General features: G+C 30.5%; 6 non-coding genes across 6 annotated transcripts; all 6 read right to left on the bottom strand.

The window, feature by feature from the left end:
* Positions 1-1,930: 1,930 nt before the first annotated feature.
* On the bottom strand, positions 1,931-2,003 carry TRNAE-CUC. Its single transcript has one exon. It is a non-coding gene; the product is annotated as a tRNA-Glu (tRNA).
* A 4,022-nt stretch (positions 2,004-6,025) lies between these two features.
* Positions 6,026-6,135, bottom strand: LOC112518784. The gene has a single exon (XR_003069856.1). It is a non-coding gene; the product is annotated as a small nucleolar RNA snoR97 (small nucleolar RNA).
* Positions 6,136-6,247: 112 nt separating this feature from the next.
* On the bottom strand, positions 6,248-6,364 carry LOC112518783. Its single transcript, XR_003069855.1, has one exon. It is a non-coding gene; the product is annotated as a small nucleolar RNA Z278 (small nucleolar RNA).
* Positions 6,365-6,566: 202 nt separating this feature from the next.
* LOC112518782 lies at positions 6,567-6,658 on the bottom strand. Its single transcript, XR_003069854.1, has one exon. It is a non-coding gene; the product is annotated as a small nucleolar RNA Z223 (small nucleolar RNA).
* Positions 6,659-6,731: 73 nt separating this feature from the next.
* LOC112518786 lies at positions 6,732-6,821 on the bottom strand. The gene has a single exon (XR_003069858.1). It is a non-coding gene; the product is annotated as a small nucleolar RNA U36a (small nucleolar RNA).
* Positions 6,822-6,944: 123 nt separating this feature from the next.
* LOC112518787 lies at positions 6,945-7,104 on the bottom strand. Its single transcript, XR_003069859.1, has one exon. It is a non-coding gene; the product is annotated as a small nucleolar RNA snoR134 (small nucleolar RNA).
* Between the last annotated feature and the right edge of the window lie 233 nt (positions 7,105-7,337).

The following is a 7,337-nucleotide window of genomic DNA, read 5'->3' as shown; positions in this document are numbered from 1 at the left end:
CATAACTCTTAATAAGGCTTAATCATTATCTAAAATGATTATTTATTTATCTAATAATATCTTATATAATTATCTAAAAACATTAAAGCATACATATTTATAGATTAAACCCTGTAATTATAATAATCACAAAACGGTACACATGTTTAGGTTCTTTTTTTTAGTGGAAGCATACGTGTTATTTGTGTGCGACCCTTTAGGTTTACAAGGCTCGTTGGTAGTATATATGGGTGACACGTGTCGTGAGTATAACATACAACTTACAGTATGCTTGTGGATTAAGTTGTTATATTGATTAAAAAACTTAGCGGTTAGTTTTACTTTTTATCCGTTAAGTTATGAATATATTAATCTATATGTACGTATTAATATGTCTGAATGATTAAGATAAATTGTTAATTGATTTTTGTCCTGAATTAATAATTTGAATAACTAAAAAATTACCATTTTAACCTTCTGTCTACATACGTGTTGAACGAAAATAAATTGTTTGATAAATCTTCTAAACGACAAAAAAATGAATTATTTAAAATAACATGGATAATATGAATTCAACGGGTTCATAACAGAATACTTAATAACTTAAAATATATTTAAAACAATTAGGTATCATTGTTTAATTACAATTTTTAGTTTATACATTTGTTGGTAAGCAGTGAATTTTGAAAAAGGAAAATCTGATCGTAATAGCTACACCATGTTAAAGTCGTCTCTTAATTTAAGTTAAAATCAAACACTTATTATAACTTAATCAATTAAGTTGATTAGCCATTAAACTTGTTAAGTTGAAAACAAAAAACCTGAACTAAACCACAAGGGTGGTGTCTGATTGGTTTGAGCTTGACTCCAAAGGTCAAAAGTACCTGGAGATCTCAGGTTCAAATATAAGGAGTAATAAAAATCATCTTGTGGCCACGGGGGTTCAAATGTGGTGACTCCGGGCCATCTGCAAAGCAGGTAGTTGCCCTGGGATTATTCGGCTCGCATAGCGAGTTGGATATCCAGGTTAATAAAAAAAACCTGAAGTATGATATGAACTAGTTTTTCATCGTGCATAAATATCATAAGTTGTTTTCGCTTATATTTTTAACACTAATTATATATAAAAAAATCGAGTATCTCATGAGTTTTTTGAGTCGAGTATTGAGCAGCTCGACTCGACTCGTTAATATGTTGAGTCAAGTTCGAGTTTGAGGAGCTTATTTAAGTCGAGTGTTGACCGAGTTTTGATCGAATCGATCTCGAGTAACTCGCGAGTTGTCTCGCATCGTTTACACTCCTAGTCAGTAGCTTGATGGGTTTGACAAGATTCACAACTTATTTGGTCTTTTATATATGACTATTTGATGGTGACTTAATAATATAGAAACCGGTTTATTCAGCAAGTTTTTTAAACGGGAGATTTACGCAAAATAACCAAGTTTTAACTTATCCCGCCTAATATAAAACACGCTTATTCCGTTTGTGAAAAAAACATTTCCAAAGAAAAACTTTCTTAATCTATACAGACAAATTAATTCATACAACCAATTTTATCTATACATGATTTAATAAGAAAATCAACTAAACAACATCTTAATGAAAAACCAACCAAAGATCCCCTTAGGCGTATATATGATTCTAAATAAAAAAAAACAATACCATTACGTTAATAAAAAATGTGAACCGTACTAAGGGGCCATTTACTATATGCTTAATCGGGTAAGCGCTTATCAAGTCACATCCCCTTACTGGATGAATATGAAAAAGGACCAAGAATCTTACCTGATAAGAGCGAAGTCACGAACCGAGAGTCTTACCCGGTAAGTGATGGGGATAACTCTTAGCACGGTTAACGCTTACCGAGTAATTATTACATACGATGCCCCTAAAACCGTTCCGTTGATAAATAAAAGATCAATAATAATTAAATAAATAAACTTAAAAAGAATTCCGTTGCCGGGACTTGAACCCGGGTCTCTCGGGTGAGAGCCGAGTATCCTAACCAACTAGACTACAACGGATTTGTGTTTTAATATTAGCATCTTATATATATATATATATATTAGAAATCCAATTTCATAAATAAATAATTGAAAATCATAATTTTAGAAAAAAAAAATATTTTTAACTCCAAACAAGTTTTTGTATCTGAGATTATAATATTAATTATTTTAATAAAATACTGTATATTATATTTAATATCCTAATAAATTGCAAATAAACTTTTATATAACATGATAATACAATTAATTTCAGTTGAAAAACAATAAAATAAACAATTTTTTTCATTTACGATGTGTTTTCGATCCCTTTTTTCCGAATGAAGGGAAGAAAGGAAGGAAATGAGGGAGATTAAAGAAATCTCGTGTGCTTTTGGGGTTTTTTAGAGGAAAATGAGAGAAAAAAATAAGACCGGTTTTCTTTCCAACACGTTACATACAAATACAGGAGGAAAGAAAATGAAAGAAATAAAAATAATTAAAAATATTTATAAAATTACACATTTACGTATCGATTACAACCAGGGGCGGATGCAGTAGCAAAAAGGAGGGGGGAAGGGACCCCAGTCAAAAACTCAAAAAAAAAAATCATAGGTTAAAATTTAGGTTTTATATGATTTACCTTTCACTTTTCCCCATTACATTTTTCCACGGGCCCTCAACCCCAAGCAAAACCGTTACTCTAACCAAAAAAATCTATTTAAATCAATCAAAAAAACAAAAAAAGTTATTCGGAATCGACAAAAACACTAAAAAAATCCTCGAAATCAACCAAAAAACTTTAAAAACCTTCCAAACATTGTAATTAGATTAAAAACACATCGGACGATTTTGCGGGCTTTTAATCTACCTCAAAAGTGACCCCACTGAACAAAAATGTTGGATCTGCCACTGATTACAACTCACATAAAAGTAAATAAATGTATTTTTGCAAAAACATCGGTCAATACTTAACAACTTGAAAATTATTATTTATTTATTTCATTCCTTTTTCCTATTATTTTCTTCTCAAATTTGAAAACACAACGTTAAAACATATCTAACAGATTCTTCAAAATGAAGAATCAAAAGTCAAAATCTTCAAAAAAGATTACATTTATCTTCAACATTTTTTTGTCTATTTTTAAAATTACAGTATTAATTATATTATTAAAATATTCAATACAATTTATTAAATATTATCTCTTCCTGTTCTAAACATTTACTTTCAAGGTTTCTCATTCGTATGAATAACAGAAAAATATTTCTCTTTCCTAATTAAATATTTTAAAATTTTTATTATTGTTATCAGTAATCCTTTTTTGGAGAATTTTTTAAGTGGTGGGCTAAATGCACCCTTATGCATTGCTTAATGCACACCTATCCATGAATTTCTTCCTCACACACATCAACATCAATACATGCTTTTTACATTCTCAATGCTTGAATGACCTGATTCTGACATCAAAAGGGGTGCCATTAGCACTCCCCTTTTTTAAATTGTAGATTTTTAAGCTTCTTTCTTCGAGGAAGTTTTGGAATCAAAAAGTATGAAAAATCTTACTTCTTTCATCTTGAGAATCTAAAAAACAAAATGAACATTTTGACATACAATCATTTTTAATTGTTTGTACTGGTTTAATGATATAAAGATTTGGCGTATTAAGTAAGTTAGGAGAGAGTTTTACACAAAAAATCAAAAACAAAATTCAAACTTTCCTTCACAATTGAAATACAAACTCATTTCATTTATCAAAAACTCTACCAAACAAAAACATTATCAATTTATACAGAGAGATTAATTCACATAGATAACTTTATTCATATTTTAGGTGATTAGTAATTTATTATTACGTGTTTTTATTCAATAAAATATTTATAAAATGATTTTATTCAAAAATATTTATAAAAATAACAAAAGAAGGAATGAAATCAAGTGAGTTTAATTTCTCAGATTTTTGCACAACATAGCGCAATTAATAGAGGACTTCTTGATGGTTTCATTGCATACATTTAGGGGCCTTTTACCAAAAGCTACTCGAGTAAGTGAACATCAAGTCACATTATTTTATCGGATGAATATGATATGAACCAAGAATCTTATCCGGTAACAGCAAGACAAATACCAAAAGTCTTATCCAGTAAAGATGACGACTCTTATCATAATAAACGTTTACCGGATAAATTGTTGCACACGGTATTGTTTTTGTGGATTAAAATCTTATCCGGTAAGTAAATTATAGTCTTACCGATAATGCTTACCGGATAAGTGTTTGTTAAAGGTGTGCATATTTATTTACTCTACTTAACATAAATAAATATTATGTATTTAAAAAAACATGACACCTCTTGAATTCAATGCCCATTTTTTGTAAAAAATGCTTAAAAATTATTCTTTTTTAATGAATTTTATAAGGAAATTATTATTCTAAAATATTTATATATTGTAATACGTAAAACTAATAATACAAAACATGATTAAAACTTTTATTTAAACAATTCCTATCAGGCGATTAACGTCAAATAATTTAATAGTAAAGTTGTATGTTTTTTTGATTGTATCTCACACTGTATTACTATTTGAAAATAAGTTTCAAATTAAGTAAACAATTAAAAGGTTCGTATTGTTTCCTATGATGAGTTGTGTTCATGTAAAGATTTGATCTTTTTCATGTGAAAATTCCGTTTTATCGTGAAAATTAAGGGGTCATTTACTTAACGTTTATACGGTAAGTATTTATCAGATAATTTTTTTTACCAGATGAACATGACAAAAACCAAATATCTTACCCAATAAAAGTAATGAAAAAAATGAAGAGCTTGACTCGATAAGTGAGGATGACAACTTTTACCGGCATAAGCAATTAGGTAATCGGCATTTTAGGCTAGAGTCTAGAACGTAATTTGATTATGTCAAATGCTCGGTTCTTCAAATTGCCTTTTATACGGTGTTCTTCCATCCCTGTAGCATCTTGCTTGAAGTTCCTTTTTCAATTTCACCATGTTGGTTGCTAATGTTGTGATACTTCTTTACAGCATAATTTAATTGTATGTTACTGCTGCTTTTACTTGTCAAAACATTAGTTTGCTAGAGGGAAATTTATAAACCAACCATTTTACACAACCTTTTGCCACAAAATAACCACATTTTAGAGTTTTTGCCGGAATGACTACCCGGATCGCCCCCGAAGGCGATCCGTACTATATGGGAGCAATCCCTCCTTAAGCCTTATAAAAAAAATTACCCTCAAAAATCGAGATTACTGTTCATTCCTCGTCGACCATGCCGTTGACCATGCCTTACACCCAAAGGCGAGGTCAAAGGCACGGTCAACGAGGAAAAGGTCAAAGGCACGGTCAACGTAAAATAAACAATAATCTCGATTTTTAAGAATAAATCTTTTTTTCTTTTTTACAAGGCTTAAAGGGGGGGTCGCCCCCATATAATACGGATCCCCCCCCGGAGGTGATCCAGGTGGTAATTCCGGCAAAAACTCTAACATATGGTAATTTTGTGGCAAAGGGTTGTGTAAAATGGTTAATTTTATAAATTTCTCTTTAATAAATTGCTTCTCATTGATTGTTGAACTTATTCTCTTTTTCAATTAACACATGTTGGTATTCAAATAACTTACATATGATTAGTACATTTACTACATACAAACAGCTACAATATACCATAAACTTGCGGACAGATTATTAAGATGGTTACATATAAACAAATAAATTCAATCGATTTTGTATACCACAACCAACTACATTCAGATTGCTGATACAATACTAGATTGAGTTATATCAACATAAACATAACACCCACCAAATAACCATTGACCTAGCAGTGTATGAATCACACATCAAGGGTTCAAACTTCACCAAAGGTAACAAACGTCTGCAAATTTATTTGTTCTGTTTAACATAGATAAACATTATATATTTCAAAACAACATGAAAATTCTAGAAATTAATGCCCATTTTTTGAAAAAATGCTTAGAAACTATTCTTTCACGATTAGAACTTTTATTTAAACAATTCCTATCAGGCGATTAGTTAAACAAGAACAAACAAAATGTAGTGCTGTTATTTAACTCCATTCTCGTTAATATTACGAAAGAAGAAGCTGATAGACAACACACTGCTCTCTGAGTTTTTTCAGACTCTAAACCCCTTTTGGATTTTAAGGTAAAAAGTATAGTTAAAACTCAACAAATGCAATTAACTCAATAACATAAACATAAACATAAACATAAACATAAACATAAACATAAACATAAACATAAACAAATTAAGCCTCATCTGAATCCAGTAATATCAAATGAAGTACAGCTTCAACCAAGTGGTTCTCCCTGTAAAACAAGGTCTCGGATCCACCATATCTCATACATTTGGATTATTTCATCATCGGCAAATGAAAAAACAGAACACTCAAAATATATAATCAATGCAACAACATAGAAATATCAAATCGTCTAAATTGAATAAATCAAGGCTAGTTTAAATCCAGTAATATTAAACAAGTACAGTTTTAACCGACTAATTCTCCTCGTAAAACCATTGGATTAATCCCTCACCGGAAAAATCGAAAAAAGTTTTAAGACTAAATTATTAATAATGCTCAGAGTAAATAACAGCTCTATCTATCATGAATTTTCAGAAGCAGAACTGGCTTAAAGCTGTGTATTCAATCATCACTGCATAAATATTTCAAAATCTCGAACAAAAACATGATCAAAACACATTTTAAATGAAATTATCTTCCAATTTCACACAGATCGGCTCATATTAAGAAATTCAACCATTTTTATATCCTTTACTTCATTGATTGCTCTCAGAAGCGCGGATAAATCAATCAAGTCACTGCCGACAAAAACAAATCAATAAAACGCAAATACTTACATATATACCTCCTTCCAGAAAAATTGAACCAAGGAAAAAAGCTTAAGATGTGATGAGGCGGAGAATACAAAATTTAACCTATAATTGATGATATGTAGCAGTCAATTTGACACAGAAACAGCCATTAAAAAAGGTACAAAAAGGCTGAACTGCAACACTTAACGGCAATAGATCTGATCTAGCACGAGCATTGGGGCTTTCTTCTTCATCCAATTCGTTATTTCAGAGAAGCCCGGGGTGCGACGTGCATATTAAAACCCTAAAACCAAACGAAAACTTTGATACAAAATCATTTCTAGTGGGAAAGTGTATCTGAGAAGCTATGATATGTTAGCAGGAGCATATGATTTGATTATATAGGCAAAGATGGTGGATTTTGAAACCTAACTGGTGTTCTAGGGTTCGATGCTATATTGGGCCTCCGGCCCATGTACTAACAATTACATGGGCTAAATTGATTGTTTGTTATCTATTATATTTTTT

The sequence above is a fragment of the Cynara cardunculus genome (genome assembly GCF_001531365.2).
Source record: "Cynara cardunculus var. scolymus isolate 2C chromosome LG 9, CcrdV1, whole genome shotgun sequence".
NCBI classification, from domain to species: Eukaryota; Viridiplantae; Streptophyta; class Magnoliopsida; order Asterales; family Asteraceae; genus Cynara; species Cynara cardunculus.
This window is presented reverse-complemented; position numbering and strand designations above follow the sequence as displayed.